Raw genomic sequence first — 21,048 nt, 5'->3', positions numbered from 1 at the left:
AGGAAACAATGGGTTACTACATTTACTACCAAGCTGAAAACAAAGTGTTTACTGCTCGGTTTGTTGAATTCTTTGAAAGAGATCTTCTCTTACAAGAAGTCAGTGGGAGTAAAGTAGATCTTGAAGAAATTCAAGAATCACAAAGTAACATACCTTCTGAAGGCACTAGCCAACCGCACCTTGAAGCTGAACACACTGTTGGTGAGCCAGAACGTGTTGCACCTATACTTCGTAGATCTAGTAGAACTCTTCATCAACCTAAGAGGTTAAATCTTCTGATTAATTCAAATGAACCTCATCTAGGGGATTATGATGAACCCTCTAGCTATGGTGAAGCCATGTCAGATCCATAATCTGACAAATGGAGAGATGCTATGAAGGCACAGATGCAGTCCATGAAAGATAATCAAGTATGGGACTTGATTGATCTTCCACCCAATTGCAAGACAGTGGGGTGTAAATGGGTCTTTAAGAAGAAGGCTGACATGGACGGTAATGTAAATACTTTTAAGGCTCGGTTGGTGGCAAAAGGTTATACTCAAACTCAAGGAATTGATTATGAGGAAACTTTTTCACCAGTTGCGAGCATTATATCAATTAGGATACTTATTGCCATAGCTGCTTTTCATGATTATGAAATATGGCAAATGGATGTCAAAACCGCGTTCCTAAATGGCGACCTAAGCGAGGATGTATATATGGTTCAGCCTGAAGGGTTTGTGAATCCTAAGCATCCTACTAAAGTATGCAAGCTTCTAAAATCCATTTATGGATTAAAGCAAGCATCCAGGAGCTGGAATCTTAAGTTTGATCAGAAAATCAAAGAGTTTGGTTTTTTTCAAAACCAAAATGAGCCTTGTGTTTACATTAGAGCTAGTGGGAGCAAAGTTGTCTTCTTGATCTTGTATGTTGATGACATACTACTTATTGGAAATGACATTCCAACTATGCAAGATGTCAAATCTTGGCTTGGAAAATGTTTTGCCATGAAAGATCTTGGAGAAGCTAAGTATATTCTAGGAATCAGGATCTATAGAAATAGATCCAAAAGGCTTATTGGTTTGAGTCAAAGTACATACATTGACAAAATCTTGCGAAGATTTAACATGTAAAACTCCAAGCGAGGAGCATTGCCCATGCAAAAGGGCATAACCTTGAGCAAGTCTCAAAGTCCTATCACACCTGATGAGATAAGACGAATGAAATGTGTTCCCTATGCTTCGGCTATAGGATCCATTATGTATGCCATGTTAGGTACTAGACCTGATGTCTCGTTAGCTTTGAGTTTGACGAGTCGTTATCAACAGAATCCAGGTAAAGAACATTGGATTACTGTTAAGAGCATTCTTAAATATTTGAGGAGAACTAAAGATATGTTCTTGGTTTACGGTGGTTTGGAAGAAGAGTTGAGTATTAGATGTTATACAGATGCTAGTTTCCAAACTGATCGAGATAATTCTCGATCCCAGTCAGGGTATGTCTTTGTCATGAATGGCGGAGCAGTTCATTGGAGAAGCTCAAAGCAGAGCACAGTTGCACAGTCTACAACGGAAGCAGAATACATTGCTGCCTCAGAAGCTGCTCAAGAAGCTATCTGGATTAGGAAGTTTATTGCTGAACTCAGAGTAGTTTCCAGCATTGAATCCCCTATGGAAATTTACTTTGATAATTCAAATGCTATTATACTTGCAAAAGAATCATGTGTACGTAAAGGTAGCAGACACATTCTTCGAAAGTTTGACTACATTAAAGAAGTCGTTGAGAGGAATGATATTAGTATTCTTAAGATTCATACAGATGATAATGTGGCTGACCCGTTCACGAAGCCCATGACACACAACAAGCATGATGATCATGCTAGTAGTATTGGACTTTGTTATGCTGCTGATCTTTTTAATTTGTAATTTAGTATTTGGATATTTTTGGAACATTAAGCAGTTTTATCTTAATGAATTGATATATAGTTGGTATGATCAGTTTCATTTATATCACTGTGTTCTATATTATCATGTTTAATCCATGAATAATTGTTGATTATTTAAAATCTCCATAATCAGTTATGTTATGGGAATAACATGAATTAAGATTAATATGAAGTTTTGGTTATATTTATTGATGATAAATAGTTAACTTGTTGAGACCAAAATTCATATGTATTCATTGATGATGAATGTTGGAATGACCCATCCGAGATGTCACTACGTGGATCATTGTCAGTAGTGAATCTTTTAGTGATTATGTCTTTATGTCCTTAGACTTGAGATGCACGCCAGTTTTGATGTGTGGAACATTGTACTTTGATATGGTTAAACGCTGTCCTGAATAAGACTGTTATAAAGGCCATTATTGGGTATAATGTAAAGCTCGTGATAGACACGTGCATACAATATAGGATTTGTTCCTCTAAAATGTTTGGAGTTAGATACTTTTTGAGCTCCTCGATGAATGAATAAGATATTTGTGTGGCCGCACCCAAATGTAATTAAGATGATACTTAATTAGTTTGGTGATCTAATTCAGTTCTAAGATCGAGAAACAAAATTGTTAAACAAATGAGAATGACCGATGATCCATATCTCAAGTTTAACTAAAGTATCTGAAACAAAAGGACGAATGACATTTAAAACTTACCATAAACAGTTTCGAGAAACTACCCTCACATGAATTTGGGGACAATGATGTGTTGCTAGACGCTTACCATTGTTTGTATAGTTACTTGGTGTTGTGCCATGCACAAGTGGGAGTCTGTAGGATTAATATGCAAGGTACAACATATAACTATATGACCAACATCATTTGAGCCTTCGGGGTCACACACATATACACCGAGACGTCAAATAAAATATATATATGATGTATATATATTACTCAAGTAACAAAATAGTAAATCGAAATTAATTCATTTACTATTCATAAATAGTAAATGAATCGAAATTAATTAATTTACTATTCACATGAAAGCGACATGATAGAAATTATTAATTATAAGTTACATAACATACCCCTGAAGTATTTGAGAAATACGACTTTATGATACGTAATTTGAATTCACAGGTTCTTTTAAAAGGTTTACGGGCGAAATATTAAAATAAAATATCTATATATATTGTACCATATTACGAAGTAATTAATCTCTCATTCTTCTTTCGATGAACTAAAAATTTTGATTTCATAATATTAACCAAAGGTTGATTAATATTACTTGGGTTTGGACTAGCATCCATTGACGGTCGTTTGAAGTGTAGTGTGGACTATCCAAAGAGACGGTCATACTTTTGATCGTAAGTTTCTCTCCGTCTCATCAATTTTTCCAAAAAGGTATATCGTCAACTCCTCCTTTGTTGTTTTATATTCATGACAATTGGATCATTGGGAAAGATTAATCGTGTGCATGTTTCATTAAATAAGTGAAAATTTAATCTTGTTAAATTTTGTTCGTAAAATAATAAAAGATTATTATTTTAACTATCCGCTGCGTTAATCTGTTTTGGTAAAAGTATACACGATTTTCCATCACTAAGAGATGATCTCGCCGAGCATATCTGACATCTTTCTCCAAACTTTCGAACTATGAATAGCTTTTAGGGTATTTAATTATGTAATTTTCACATCTAAGAATTTTAATTTATTTAATCTATGTAATTATTATGTTAAAGAAATTAATTCTGGTAACTTTAATGAACTTTTGTTTATTTAATTTTTTTATTTGTAATTTAATTATTTCTTTTATTTATTCATAAAATCAAAAGGAAATTAGATTAAAAAGTGCATCTTTTTCTTTTTTTCCTAAAAACATGCATCTTTTCATCTACATCAGAAGCGTCGTAACGAGTGGTCTTATAATTACAAGTAATAATCCTAAAACTTCACAATGTACATAACATTAGTAGCAAAGAGCTGACTTCGAAGAAACAAAAAACTTAAGTTGCAACTCTATATATAAATTTTCCGGTCATACAAAAAAAATATATATATAAGAATATGAGTCAGTTTACAATTACATGTATTATCATCATATAAAAATGATTGACTCAATTGCCCTAATGTGATATACATATGTACATACTTAACAGATCATTGTGATTATTGTTAACCCGAAGGACTAGCTTCGTGTTGTTGATAGAAAGTGGAGGATGATCCATGTAATTAAAAAAAAAAACATAAGGAATGTTGCTGTAATTTTGCTTAAGTTACAAGGACCAACGGTATAATTTGCTTTAAGTTTAATTATTATTTTACTTTTGATTTTCAAAGATATATAATCCAAATGCATATTTAATAGTCTTATTAAGTGAAAGTTTAATTTTCCAAGTAATCGTAATATCTTGAAAAGATAAATGTATTAAAAGAATTAGTGTTTTAGTGAAGCCATTTTTGTATTCTTCTGGTTATGACAGCTCTAGTCAAGTTTTAGTTCACAACATAATGATCGTTTCACCTTGTTAGTCAATGGCTTCGGATCGTTCGTTAGTTTAACATTATATTGTACTTGTTAATCTTTAGATATATTATTATATTTTTCCGAATATGAAAATAGCATCATTGTTGCTATTACAAACATATGTTAACAATTACCTACATATGACTTATTATCGTGATAATTAAAGCATTTGAATCTACTCTGTTTCATGTATATTAATGTTGTTTTTGCAAGTACTTAGTTGGAGCTGGAGTTGAATATGATAATTGTAACTTTTTTTTTAAATGGAGTCGGAGCTTTTTAAAAGTATATGTGCGTTCGATAAATTAGTTGAAGCTGAAATTTATAGCTGTAAATTAACTAAAAAGGATAAATACTGTATTAAAATGTAATGAAGGGTTTGTTAGTAATGTAAACTGCACAAGTTCTACTTTTTTTATTAATATGTTAGAGGTGATGAGCTTATCTTTTATAGTTTATGATTTTCATAAACTATACTTTTTAGCTTCTACCAAGCGAAACTTGTTGTTTATAACTTATAAAAATCATAAATTTGAACACATATAAGATCCATTAAGCTCTTAAATATAGTCATCAAAACACACAATTGGAGTCTGTTTGGCTGAGGGAGCTGGAGTTTATTTTTTGAGGCGGAAGCAATAACTTATTTTTCGAACCTAAAGTTAGGGCTTATTTTTATTTTTTACATGTGTTTTGTATTAGTTGGAGTTGAGGTTTAAATTGCGAATTAACTTAAAAAGACTAAAAATATTAATATTACATAATAATGTGTATTTATATAAATCTATAGTTAATATTAAAATCCTATAATGATGATGTCATTATTAGGATAATTCCTTTGTTAAGAAAAAATCATAAAAAAAAATTCTAAACATGGTGAGTGATGTCATTAATCTAAATAATTTTGAATAAAAATTAAATCTTATTAATAATTATTTTAATTATTAAAATTAAATACTTTTGAATTATTTGAATTAGTTATTTGAATTTTGAATCATAAAAGATAGGCAGAAGGAAACTAATTCTAAATTTATATTTTAATTTACACTTTTAAAATTAAATGACAACTAATATTATCTCTTATGATTGAATGTGGATTGTTTAATATACATTTTAGGTGTTTGATAAAATGTTCAGCTCACGAGTTTCTTAGTAGGACTCTATGATTACACGTGTCATTAAACTAAATAACTTTAGCATTTACGTTCACTTAATACTTAAAACATATCATTAAACCATTTCATTTAAACAAACTCATAGTTCCACGGGTCATTTCACTAGTATATTATCATAAGCTGTACTCTTTATATAAAAATATTAGGAGCTTATTATTTTAGAGCTTAATTTTTTACGAGCTCTATTTTTTATTGTGTATGAGACCGTTTCTCTCTCATAGATTTTCAAAATCATAAGTTTTTAATTTGGTAAGTTCTTAAAAGGTTGGGAGGCAAACACAAAAACTAATACTCCGTAAAATTATAAGGAAGAAGATCATGACAGGTGGCACGTGGACCTACACAAGGGTTGGATGAAAATGACATTGATTGCGTCTGAGATTTGTCAAAGATTGATGCGTTCCCGAAAAATTCACCGCCCAAAAGGTCCGGTACTACCTCGTTCTGACGGGTTGCTTTTTATAAAATTCATAATCAACCCGTATATAGGGTGATGATTCGTACACCACCTATTTTTAGTCGTATACCATCAAACGTGCTTTACAGATTGTACAGTACAAAATTATAAAACATGTTTGATAGTGTATGACTGAAAATAGATGGTGTACGAATCACTCCCCATATATATATATATATATATATGGAGTTTTTATTATTCGCAACTTGATTCTATCTTCTCATTATACTCTTCTAGATGGTCTAAAGTTACTAAAATATGTCAAAATCGTCTACGTATTTATTCATTTTTACCTTTTTCATCCTTGTATTTTAAAAGCTGCAAATTTCATTCTTAATAGCGTACATGTGTTCCAATTTAGTCCCTAATGACATTTTTCAGTCCAATTTCGTTCCCATATTAAGTGAGGGATCCCTGCAGTATGCCAAATTTCCACATGGAGTCCAAATCATTAACGGACGTTACAAATTTCGTAAAAATTCGTTACCCCGTGTCCCGAATGTACATGGGGGCGGGTGTGTCAAAATCGCTAATGAACGTTAAAAGACTTCGATTGAGAAGGTTCTTCATTTTAATCTTTCTTTAATTCATCATCTGTATACAAACGGTTTCGTGAATTCATCATGTTCATAAGAATCAAAAATAAACTGACTCATACTTTTTTATCTTCGTAACCACACAACACATTCATTAGATCTATGTTCTTATAAACATTAAAATCATTTGCACTATAACAAAAAAACTTATCACCGCCATTTTAAAAATCAAAACCCACATTACAACCTAAATTGAGAAGAAAACTTTAAAGAAAAGAAATCAGAACCATAAACATAAGTTGATCCATGTAAAACGCGACTTCGGTGGTGATTTCAATTGCTCACGGCGGCGATTTCGGTTGCTTCGGTTGCACAATAAACCCAACTTTAGGTCATATTGTTTTTCAGCTTACCGAAAAATTGCAGGTTGTCGGCTAGTTGATTGATCGAAGTTGTTCAATTAAATGAAATGGGTTTAATTGTAGTTTAATTTAAATCTTATCCGAGTTATTTGTTAAACTAGTTGCGATGGTAATTTTGGTGATTTGCTACCCACGTAAGCACGGAAAATACATTTGATAAAAAATATCCATCCATGTCCTTTTCAAAAATTCATAATTGAGTTTGAACACGCTTTGCTTTGGAGTTTTAATAGATTTTGAAATTGTGAAGTAGAATTAATATTTTAATGTTTGGTGATTATATTTGTTCCTCTGGTGAGATTTGGACTTTGGGACCTGGGGTGACGAATTTTAACGAAATTTTTAACATCCGTTAATGAATTGGACTCCTCGTAAAAATTTGGCATACTACGAGGATCGCTCACTTAACACGGAGATGAAATTGGGACAGAAAAATGTCATTAGGGACTAAATTGGGACACATTTATGCCATTAAGGATGAAAATTGCAGTTTCTAAAATACATGGATAAAAAGAGAAAAATGGACAAAAACGTATGTAGTGACCCGAACTTTTCCATGTTTATATATTAAATGAAATTGTTATTTACATGATTAAGTGTTTTCAACATATTAAGCAATCAAACTTGTTAAGACTTGATTAATTGAAATAGATTTTATATAGACAATTGACCACCCAAGTTGACCGGTGATTCACGAACGTTAAAACTTGTAAAAACTATATGATGTCATATATATGGATATATATATAGTTAACATGGTATTATGATAAGTAAACATATCATTAAGTATATTAACAATGAACTACATATGTAAAAACAAGACTACTAACTTAAGGATTTCGAAACGAGGCATATATGTAACGATTATCAATGTAACGACATTTAATTGTATATATATCATATTAAGATATATTAATACATCATAATATCATGATAATGTAATAATTTAACATCTCATTTGATATAATAAACAATGGGTTAACAACACTTAACAGGATCGTTAACCTAAAGGCTTCAAAACAACATTTACATGTAACGACTAACGATGACTTAACGACTCAGTTAAAATGTATATACATGTAGTGTTTTAATATGTATTCATACACTTTTGAAAGACTTCAAGACACTTATCAAAATACTTCTACTTAACAAAAATGCTTACAATTGCATCCTCGTTCAGTTTCATCAACAATTCTACTCGTATGCACCCTTATTCGTACTCGTACAATACACAGCTTTTAGATGTATGTACTATTGGTATATACACTCCAATGATCAGCTCTTAGCAGTCCATGTGAGTCACCTAACACATGTGGGAACCATCATTTGGCAACTAGCATGAAATATCTCATAAAATTACAAAAATATTAGTAATCATTCATGACTTATTTACATGTAAACAAAATTACACATCCTTTATATCTAATCCATATACCAACGATCAAAAACACCTACAAACACTTTCATTCTTCAATTTTCTTCATCTAATTGATCTCTCTCAAGTTCTATCTTCAAGTTCTGAGTGTTCTTCATAAATTCTATAAGTTCTAGTTTCATAAAATCAAGAATACTTCCAAGTTTGCTAGCTTACTTCCAATCTTGTAAAGTGATCATCCAACCTCAAGAAATCTTTCTTATTTACAGTAATATATCTTTCTAATACAAGGTAACATTCATATTCAAACTTTGATTCAATTTCTATAACTATAACAATCTTATTTCGAGTGGAAATCTTACTTGAACTTGTTTTCGTGTCATGATTCTGCTTCAAGAACTTTCAAGCCATCCAAGGATCCTTTGAAGCTAGATCTATTTTTCTCATTTCCAGTAGGTTTATCCACAAAACCTGAGGTAGTAATGATGTTCATAACATCATTCGATTCATATATATAAAACTACTTTATTCGAAGGTTTAAACTTGAAATCACTAGAACATAGTTTAGTTAATTCTAAACTTGTTCGCAAACAAAAGTTAATCCTTCTAACTTGACTTTTAAAATCAACTAAACACATGTTCTATATCTATATGATATGCTAACTTAATGATTTAAAACCTGGAAACATGAAAAACACCGTAAAACCGGACATACGCCGTCGTAGTAACACCGCGGGCTGTTTTGGGTTTGATAATTAAAAACTATGATAAACTTTGATTTAAAAGTTGTTCTTCTGGGAAAATTATTTTTCTTATGAACATGAAACTATATCCAAAAATCATGGTAAAACTCAAAGTGGAAGTATGTTTTCCAAAATGGTCATCTAGACGTCGTTCTTTCGACTGAAATGACTACCTTTACAAAAATAACTTGTAACCTGTATTTCCGACTATAAACTTATACTTTTTATGTTTACATTCATAAACTTAAGTTCAATATGAAACCATAGCAATTTGATTCACTCAAAACGGATTTAAAACGAAGAAGTTATGGGTAAAACAAGATTGGATATTTTTTTGATTGTTCTAGCTACGGGAAATATTGTAACAATTCTATACAAATCATATCCTAGCTAACTTATATTGTATTATACATGTATTCTAATATATTATGTAATCTTGAGATACCATAGACACGTATGCAAATGTTTTGACATATCATATCGACCCATCTATATATATTATTTGGAACAACCATAGACACTCTATATGCTGTAATGTTGGAGTTAGCTATACAGGGTTGAGGTTGATTTCAAAAATATATATACTTTGAGTTGTGATCTAGCCTGAGACGTGTATACAGTGGGTCGTGGATTGATTCAAGATAATATATATCGATTTATTTCTGTACATCTAACTATGGACAACTAGTTGTAGGTTACTAACGAGGACAGCTGACTTAATAAACTTAAAACAGTAAAACGTATTAAAAATATTGTAAATATATTTTGAGCATACTTTGATATATATGTGCATATTTGTTATAGGTTCGTGAATCGACCAGTGGCCAAGTCTTACTTCCCGACGAAGTAAAAATCTGTGAAAGTGAGTTATAGTCCCATTTTTAAAATCTAATATTTTGGGATGAGAATACATGCAGTTTTATAAATGCTTTACAAAATAGACACAAGTAAATGAAACTACATTATATGGATGAATGATCGAAGCCAAATATGCCCCTTTTTAGCTTGGTAGCCTAAGAATTTGGGAACAGACCCCCAAATTGACGCGAATCCTAAAGATAGATCTATCGGGCCCAACAAGCCCCATTCTGGAATTTGGAATGCTTTAGTACTTCGAAATTATCATATCCGATGGGTGTCCAGAAATGATGGGGATATTCTATATGCATCTTGTTAATGTCGGTTACCAGGTGTTCACCATATGAATGAATTTTATCTCTATGTATGGGATGTATATTGAAATATGAAATCTTGTGGTCTATTATTATGATTTGATAATATATAGGTTATACCTATAACTCATCAACATTCTTGTTGACGTTTTAAGCATGTTTATTCTCAGGTAATTATTAAGAGCTTCCGCTGTTGCATACTAAAATAAGGACAAGATTTGGAGTCCATGCTTGTATGATATTATGTAAAAACTGCATTCAAGAAACTTATTTTTGATGTAATATATTCTTATTGTAAACCATTATGTAATGGTCGTGTGTAAACGGTATATTTTAGATTATCATTATTTGATAATCTACGTAATGCTTTTTAAACCTTTATCGATAAAATAAAGGTTATGGTCGTTTTAAAAATGAATGCAGTCTTTGAAAAACGTCTCATATAGAGGTCAAAACCTCGCAACGAAATCAATTAATATGGAACATTTATAATCAATATGAACGGGACATTTCAACGTACATAGACGATTTTAACAATTTTATGTATACGTAGTAATAAAATACTTAGTGATATGTAAGTATACTGTTATACGTCTTTATGAAAGACATAGACAAAGATGGAATGATATGCGTGGTTACTTTGTCATCCTTAAATAGACCAAGTGTATTCAAAGATAGTTTTTACTCATAAATTATATTTGAGTCCTCATTTATTATAAGTAGGTATTCAAATACTTTGCATATGTTTACACTATATTACACACATCATTGTATGTTCAAAATTGTATCATGTTGTTAAATGGTTGGGCGGCGTTTGTTTGTCTTTTAATTTAATTGAATATTTAATAACTGAATGTTGAATCGTTTAGTATTCAATATGTTTATTTTTGATATCTATATAACATACTCCCCCCATCGTCCACATTTTTATTTTGGAATGTTCCATTACAAGTGTCCACTTTGTATTTCAACCAATAAGAAGTGGTTATTCTGGAGAGAGAAGATTTCTGATTGGTGGAGAATGAAGTTAGTGAGATTTCCTAAAACTGTGTGCCAAAAGTAAGTGAACACTTGTAATGGGACGGAGGAAGTATGGTGCAAAACTGTTCACCAATATATGTGAAACTATTTAATGTTGAATTTTGTTCCTTAACCTTTCATCACACTTATTTTCTTTATTATCCTCCTTAAATCATATTAAGAACTCTTATCAAATACTCCGTAGTAATATAGTTTTATCTATTTATTCAAAAGGTTAATTTTACATCATTTATAAACTTCATTCAAAATTATTATCAAACAGTTTATTATCGTTCAAAACCAATAATAGTTAGAAATTTTAACTTATTATTAATAATAATTCATATAGTCGTTCATAACTATATATGTGTTGGTCCTATGTAAGTATCCTCTAGTTGAACCCCATTTTGCGACTAATAATTCTAATCTATCAACTCATCTACACCGCTAGTTATACTGCTACATAATTTCAAAACCCTAACCGCCGTATACTCCTTTTTGCTCGGGATCACTCCGGCGGGATCAAACGCCGGAGATCATCATTCAACATCATTTCATCATGTCTCGGAAGGATCACATCGATACAGCAAAGCTTGCAACAACGATTTACATCACAAATTTTCCACGAACGTTCGGTATTAATGATCTAAGGAACATGTGCAAGGAACATGTAACCGTTCTTGATGTATACTTTGTTCGGAAACTGTTGAAGGTGGGTTATAGATTTGCGTTTGTTCGCTTTCTTAATGTGGAATCGGTGAAATCTCTGGAACTTAATCTCTCTGCGGTTTAGATTGGGAATTATCACATCTATGCTAGAATTGCTAGATTCAACAGAGATGAGATTCCTTCTCGTCCCATCAGATCTCCTGCTTCTAAAGGTATGACCTCCATTCACCCATCTAGGGTTCTGATAGTGCTCCAAATGAACATATATTTAGTAGCAATATCCTCCCAATATGTAAATTATTTAGTTGTAATTGTCCTATTTTAAGTTGTAATCGTTTATATTAAATAAGTGCGAAGACAAAAGGCGAAAACGTCGATTTGAAGACGCAAATGACCAAAAAACTCAAATGTACAAGATACAATCCAAGTGGTTCAATTTATTGATGAGAAACGTCTAAAAATGACAAAAGTACAAGTTGTGGAACGCAAAGTACAAGATATTAAATTATACGAAAGGACGTTCGAAAATCCGGAACGGGACCTGAGCCAACTATCAACGCCCGACTCAACGGACCAAAAATTACAAGTCTACTATGCACAAGAATATAATATAATATTTAAATAATTATATAAATTATTTATATATTATATATATTTAAATAAAACTTCGATAAGCAAGGAAACAAATCAAATGTGGCTGGATCCAGCTGGCCATGCGATCGCATGGCCTGGAAGGCAAAAATCCATGCGATCGCATGGGGCCAAAATCCTAGCCACATCGATAAATAAGCAACGAGTTTGGCCAGAAAAAACACACCACAATATATATTACTCCCTCTGTTTAATTTATAAATATATATATACAATATATATATATATATATATATATATATATATATATATATATATATATATATATATATATATATATATATATATATATATATATATAGGGTAGTTTTATATTAGTTAGTTTGGGTTATGTAAATGTTATGTTACGGGTTTTAAAGTCAAAGTTCCGTCTGTATAAAGCTACGCGATAAATACTCAATGTAAGTTATGTTCTCCTTTTTAAATTAATGTCTCGTAACTAATTTATTATTATGCTTATTTGAGCCGAAGTAATCGTGATGTTGGACTAAATATTAAAGACGGGGTTATTGGACTTTGTACCATAATTGGGGTTTGGACAAAAGACCGACACTTGTGGAAATTAGACTATGAGCTATTAATGGGCTTTATATTAACTAAATGATACCTCATTAAATTAATATAGAGATTTACAATTTGACGTAGCTATAAATATCCACTTACGTTCGATCGGATACGATGAGCGGGATATTTATAAATATTAATAATTGTTCATTTGACCGGACACGGGGATGGATTAATAGTCAATGGACTCATTAAACAGGGGTGGATTACATTCAAGGGTAATTGGTGTAATTGTTAACAAAGTATTAAAACCTTGGATTACATACAGTCGATAACCTAGTGTATTCATTAAACAAAGTATTAAGACCTTGTTACAGTTCGAATCCCCAATTAGTTGGAATATTTGACTTCGGGTATAAGGTTAAATTTGTCGAGCATTTTATAATTATGACCGATGAACTATTATGGACAAAAACCAGATAGGTTTCAATTACATCCAGGACAAAGGACAATTAACCCAGGATAATTAATTAAAATCAAAACGTCAAACATCATGATTACGGAAGTTTAAATAAGCATAATTGTTTTATTGTATTTCTCATCGTACTTTCATTTACTCGCAATTTTATTTACTGTCATTTTAATTATCGCATTTTAATTATTGTCATTTATATTTACGCTTAAAACTTAAAATCGACAAACCGGTCATTAAACGGTAAAAACCCCCTTTTATAATATTACTACTTATAATTGTATATATTTTATATAAATATAGTTGTTAAAAATATAGTATGCAATCACCAGCTCCCTGTGGAACGAACCGGACTTACTAAAAACTACACTACTCTACGATTAGGTACACTGCCTATAAGTGTTGTAGCAAGGTTTAGGTATATCCATTCTATAAATAAATAATAAAACTTGTGTAAATTTGTAACGTTTTCCGTAGTAAAAATAATAACTTTTTCACGTACACCTCTACGCACATCAAGTTTTTGGTGCCGCTGCCGGGGAGTCGGCAAAACGCAATATTTTTAATTTATTATTGTATAAATATATTTATATATATTTTTAGAAAAACAATATAAAGTTATATAAAAAAAACTGGACTTACAGGCCTATGCGATCGCATGAGCCAGAAGCCTCAACACCATGCGATCGCATGGCCTGCCCTGACAGGTCTGACTCAAGCATTAAATACGTTTAGGGTTTATAAATAATTATTATTATTAATTAGGGTTATTTATTTTAATATTTAGTTTTAGTTTTATTTAAAATTAGTAATATTAAGTTTTAATTAGTTTTATTAATATATAAAATTAATACTTTTATAAATAATTATATAAAAATAATATTTTTATAAAAATAGGTAATTTTATCATTTTTTTGTCTCTTTTTATAATTTGTATATTTTAATCATTTGTATATTTTTCGTTCGCAATTAGTTTTTTCGTAGTTATTTTATATTTATAGATTCTTAGGCTTTGCCGTAAAATCCCTTAAGTGCTTTTTCTTTAGATTAAGATTTAGGCGCTTTGGAATTTTGCGACGCCGTTTTTCGCTTTAGTTTTAAATAGATTTTAGTGCCTTTAAGTAATTGCCGTTTTCTGAAGAAAATTGCATTTACCTTTAGACCTTTAGGCGCAACTTTTTAGATATAATTTTTAGACTTTTAAGTTTCGATGTTTTTCTTTATTATTTTTATTTTTCGACATTTTTCGACGCGCTTCTTTTTCTTTCTTATTTCTCTACGATCTAGTTTTTAGGACATAGAATTTTCTATTTCTTCTCTAAAATTTCAAAAACGAAAAATTATTTTAAGCGGTTAAATTGATAGACATCCAAATTTTCTGGTTTGTAGTAATAGTTGGATTTGTTAGTGGCTGAGTTGTGAGCTTCCGATTTAAAGGGTTCTGGCTCCCTGCTACATCTTTTGGCTATTCGAAACGTGGGCAAAAGCAGAAAAGTCTATTAATTTGATAACTTATATAATTTTTTGTTAGTAAATCCACCACATTGTAGCTAAAATTTGATAATAAGCGCATTATGGAAAATCTCGAAAATATCTTGGAAACTCTTTATGACATCCGAAATCAATTTAATCAATACTCTCAAACGGGTGTTGATGACAATTCATTCGGTCAATCTTGGATCACGAATGACGAAACAATAACTGGTTGTGAAATCTGTGGAGATTATCACTCAACATGGGAATGTTATTATTACGTTCTTATGGAAAATTACACACCCACGGAACCTGAATGGAACGATTATGAAGAATACAATTCAAATTGGGATTATTCCCAAGAATATATCCAAACTCAACAACCAGAAGACGAGGAGAATTATGTGTCTGAATATCTTTTAGACAATATGAAAATCAAACTCGAAGAACTCGATGCTCAAAATGAACAAATGAGAGAGTTTGTAAATAGGCAAGCTGAAACTCTATCAGACTACACACCTGTTGATCTGAGGAGTCATGTACAAGAAAATCTCATATCATCGAATTTTGTTGAATTCGAGAGCTCCGAAATCACCAACTATCCCGATGATACTTTTTATTCAGCTTTACCAATTTCACAACATATCGACACATTAGCCTCTACCGACGAAATCACTGATCCATTAATGGATGAAGAAAAAGTAAGGGTGACAAATTGGTACTCTTGGGAAAACGATAACATTGAAAACTTTACCCTCGAGACCAAAGTGGTGAGACCGATAAGTACCGTTAATGAAAAAGAATCTGCTTCGATCCCGAAATTCACCATTCCACAACCTTTCAAACCAATATTCTCAATAGACGAGACATCTACCGAAGATGAACTACGAGCTGTAATAGATAATGACACCTTGAATTTCACCCAATTGGGTAATAGAGGTGAAAACTTTGATCCAGAGAATAAACGGAAGGAAATGTTAGGAATTGTCCACCCTATAGAAATATGTATATCGGTGTATATCGATCCATTTGACCAAGAACCAGAAAAGAGACATTTCCATTTACTAAAAGCTACACTTAAAAAAGAATTAAGTAGTGACGATCGAGTGAGTCTAAACTTTAAACTCATTGATATATTTTATACCACCCGAGATGTAAATAACTAGCTCACTATTTTAATTCGTGGAACTTATTCTGCCGACTTCACATGTCGTCAGCTAAGTGTGGGGAAGGCTAACCCCACTTAACGTTAAATTCAGGGTTCGGGTTAGTACATAACTCGTTAATAAACATGCATAATAAGTTAGGGTAAAAGACGCATTTTCAAAGATTAGCAAACAGTTCAGAAAAGCAACCGTTTTTGAAGAAAAACATGTGTGATAAAACAAGAAAGAATGAACGATGAGGCACGCCATCTATCATTCGACGAGCTTTGTAATTACAAACTGGGTATTTTTAATCACTTTTATACACTTATCACCCTCGTAAATTTATAATTATAGTCTGATTTCATGCAAATGAGGGCATTGCATGATCTCATGTGGGGGAAGGGTTATAAATTCTCCCGGGTTTGCACTTGGTTTATTTGCCAAATTTTGTGAAAATTTTAAAAATTTTCAAATAAATGAATTCAAAATCATGTTTATACATATTTATGAACGATGAAAACTAGGTGTTAATACCGAAATTATCGTTACCTCGGAAAGGACATAAATTGAGAAACACCCTAAAACACTTAAATTCATTTAAAATGGAATAAAGGAGAATAAAAAGGCAAAGAAAGAAACTAAGTGTGGGGAGAATGTACTAATTTATTCAATAAAAAAAACTATCTATCACATGTTTCTGTAAAGTTATTGCAGGTGCTTTTGTTTTGGACTAAATTGACTGTTTTACCCGCAATATAATAATAAAGATAAAAGAAAAGATGGATCTACACGATGAATCAATTCCATCATTAAAAGGAAGTAAAGTCTTCCGAAAAAGACACACGCTTCTTGATTTAGGTCAAGAAGTTATCGTCCAGACCAGCTGTAGGTTGACGAAAAATCTAGAAAAGTCATCTCTAAAATCAGCAGGAAATTCACGGACCTCAGCATCAAACAGGGTCGCCAAGTGGTCAGACTTATCCTAACCATGAGATGATCTGTCTCGTAAAATGGGGAGGGCGCCGTGCAAATTAGCTTGATAAGACTAATGAATCAGACCCCCAGAAAGGATAATCTCCTTAAAGAAAAAAAAATCAGCTTTTAAGACTGATATTACTCAATCCTTGAGATTGACTTTAAAGATTGAGAATTACAAACTCATAGAATTCGATGATATCTAAACTCGAGGTTGAACGAGAAAATATTTTGATCAAATTAAAACCGATTTGTTTTCTAAAAACCTATTTTCAATGCGTTCATTACCATTGAACGTAAAATTCTAGGAATTCACCTGGAATTCATTAGGTCACCTGAACCAAATCGGGTGTCAACCGTAAGAACGGTGGTTGCATAGCATGGTCGAAGACAGGACCTTGTGCCAGACCAAAAAATTATAGGGTGATCTTTACTATTGCTCCTACAAAGGATAGTAATTGCATCCGACACGTTTTAGACCATGAACATCTCCATGTCATTAGACATCGCCTCAACAGTTGCTTGTTCAACGCTTTCCTTTACAACCGGACGGTAGTTTACCGAAAGGTAATATACGAAGCAAGTATACTGGACGTGTTGCTTTCCCAATACAAGGTTAGCAAGTGGGTGAAACAAAACCGCAAGTTTTGAGCTAAAATTTTCAAATATGAAACCCACCAAACCCACAAAAACATTTTGCAAACACCGGTGAAGGGTTATTCCGGAAAACTTATCCAGGGTAAAAGCTAGAATGAATTTTCAAAAGATCAAATGTTTTCATAAAGATCCAATTTCCTTAAGGATCTAAATTTTTATAGTCATGTGGGACTGTAAACCACATCGTTACTATCATTATTTATACAACCGTATCAAAATCACTGATGTATAAAGTGTGAGAATAAAAAAGTGATTCGAGTGAAGTGTGATTTTATTTCAAGTTATGTATTGCTTGAGGACAAGCAACGTTCAAGTGTGGGGATATTTGATAGTGCTCCAAATGAACATATATTTAGTAGCAATATCCTCCCAATATTTAAATTATTTAGTTGTAATTGTCCTATTTTAAGTTGTAATCGTTTATATTAAATAAGTGCGAAGACAAAAGGCGAAAACGACAATTTGAAGATGCAAATGACCAAAAAACTCAAATGTACAAGATACAATCCAAGTGGTTCAATTTATTGATGAGAAACGTCTAAAAATGACAAAAGTACAAGTTGCGGAACGCAAAGTACAAGATATTAAATTATACGAAAGGACGTTCGAAAATCTGGAACCGGGACCTGAGCCAACTATCAAAGCCCGACTCAACGGACCAAAAATTACAAGTCTACTATGCACAAGAATATAATATAATATTTAAATAATTATATAAATTATTTATATATTATATATATTTAAAAAAACGTCCACAAGCAAGGAAACAAATCAAATATGGCTGGATCCAGCTGGCCATGCGATCGCATGGCCTGGAAGGCAAAAATCCATGCGATCTCATGGGGCCAAAATCCTGGCCACATCTATAAATAAGCAACGAGTTTGGCCAGAAAAAACACACCACAATATATATTACTCCCTCTGTTTAATTTATAAATATATATATATATATATATATATATATATATATATATATATATATATATATATATATAGTATAGGGTAGTTTTATATTAGTTAGCTTGGGTTATGTAAAGGTTATGTTACGGGTTTTAAAGTCAAAGTTCTGTCTGTATGATGTTGTAGCGTGGGGGTACGGAAATACTATTATTTTTTACAATGAAATACGTTACAAATTACACAAGTTTTAATTATTTATTTACAGATGGGATATACCTAAACCTTGCTACAACACTATAGGCAGTGTACCTAATCGTAGAGTAGTATAGTTTTTAGTAAGTCCGGTTCGTTCTACAGGGAGATGGCTTATTTCACACTATATTTTAAATAACTATATTTGTACAAAATATATATACTAAATATAAAAAGGGGGTTTACCGTTTAATGACCGGTTTGTCGATTTTAAAACTTTAGTCGCAGTTAAAACCTAATGTAAAATATTAAAAATAAATACAACTTAATTTAAAACGTAAAGTAAATAACGATAATGAAATTGCGATAAATAAAAGTGCGAGAAAATAAAAAAGTACGATAATTAAAAGTGCAATTAAATACAATGACAATAAATAAAAGTGCGATAATTAAAAGTGCAATTAAATATGAAAATAAAAGAATTATGCTTATTTAAACTTCCGTAATCATGATGTTCGACGTGTTGATTTTAGTTTATTCCCATGGGTTAATTGTCCTTTGTCCTGGATTATTTAATATGTTCGTCTGGTTTTTGTCCATAACAGTCCATCAGTCATAAATATAAAATGCGAGTGTCCTCGTCAAATTATCCTTATACCCGAAGTCAAATATTCCAACTAATTGGGGACTTAAACTGTAACAAGGTCTTAATACTTTGTTTAATAATTACACCAGGATATCGACTGCGTGTAACCCAATGTTTTAATACTTTGTTAACAATTACACCAAGTGTCCTTGTATATAATTTCACCCCTGTTTTAATAATTCTAGTGACTATTAATTCATTCCCGTGTCCGGTTAAATGAACGATTATTCGTACATATAAATATCCTGCCCATCGTGTCCGATCGAGTGTATGTGGTTATTTATAGGTACGTCCAATTGTAAATCTTCATATTAAATTAACAAACTATCATTTAGTTAAACAAATATAAAGCCCATTAATAGCCCATAGTCTAATTTCCACAAGTGTCATTCTTTTGTCTAAACCCCAATTATGGTACAAAGCCCAATTACCCAATTTTAGTATTTGATAATGCTAAAAACGAACATATATTTCATAGCATTATTCCTCAAGAAAGACAAGCTTTTAGTTGCAATTGTTCTATTTAAAAGTGATATTCGTTTAAATAATAAAAGGTGAAGACAAAAGACAGATTCAACGAATTGAAGACGCAAACGACCAAAAAGCTCAAAAGTACAAAATACAATCAAAGAGGTTCCAATTATTGATAAGAAACGTCTCGAAATTACAAGAGTACAAGATTCAAAACGCAAAGTACAAGATATTAAATTGTACGCAAGGACGTTCGAAAATCCGGAACCGGGACCAGAGTCAACTCTTAACGCTCGACGCAACGGACTAAAAATTACAAGTTAACTATGTATATAAATATAATATAATATATAATTAATTATATTAATTATATATATATTATATATATATTATAAACCGTCGGCAAGAAAGACTCCAAAAGGGACTGAGCTGTAATTTCAATCTCCGCGACTCGCGGAGTTTGAAGGCAAAAATGCCGCGAGTCGCGGAACCCCAATTTCTGAAACTCCCTATAAAGCTCGCGCATTCTGATCGTAAAAATTCACCAAAAATCCATCCATCTCTCTATCTATATCGTAATATTTATATTTATTTATATTTTAATTTTAATTTTAATTATAATTCTAATAATAAGGGTACGTTAGCGAATGTTGTAAGGGTGTAAGTCGAAATTCTGTCCGTGTAACGCTACGCTATTTTTAATCATTGTAAGTTATGTTCAACCTTTTTAATTTAATGTCTCGTAGCTAAGTTATTATTATGCTTATTTAATCCGAAGTAATCATGATGTTGGGCTAATCACTAAAATTGGGTAATTGGGCTTTGTACCATAATTGGGGTTTGGACAAAAGAACGACACTTGTGGAAATTAGACTATGGGCTATTAATGGGTTTTATATTAACTAAACAATACCTTGTTAATTTAATATACAAACTTATAATTCGACGT

This window comes from Rutidosis leptorrhynchoides, chromosome 1, assembly GCF_046630445.1.
Source record: "Rutidosis leptorrhynchoides isolate AG116_Rl617_1_P2 chromosome 1, CSIRO_AGI_Rlap_v1, whole genome shotgun sequence".
NCBI lineage: Eukaryota > Viridiplantae > Streptophyta > Magnoliopsida > Asterales > Asteraceae > Rutidosis > Rutidosis leptorrhynchoides.
Note: the sequence above shows the minus strand (reverse complement) of the source record.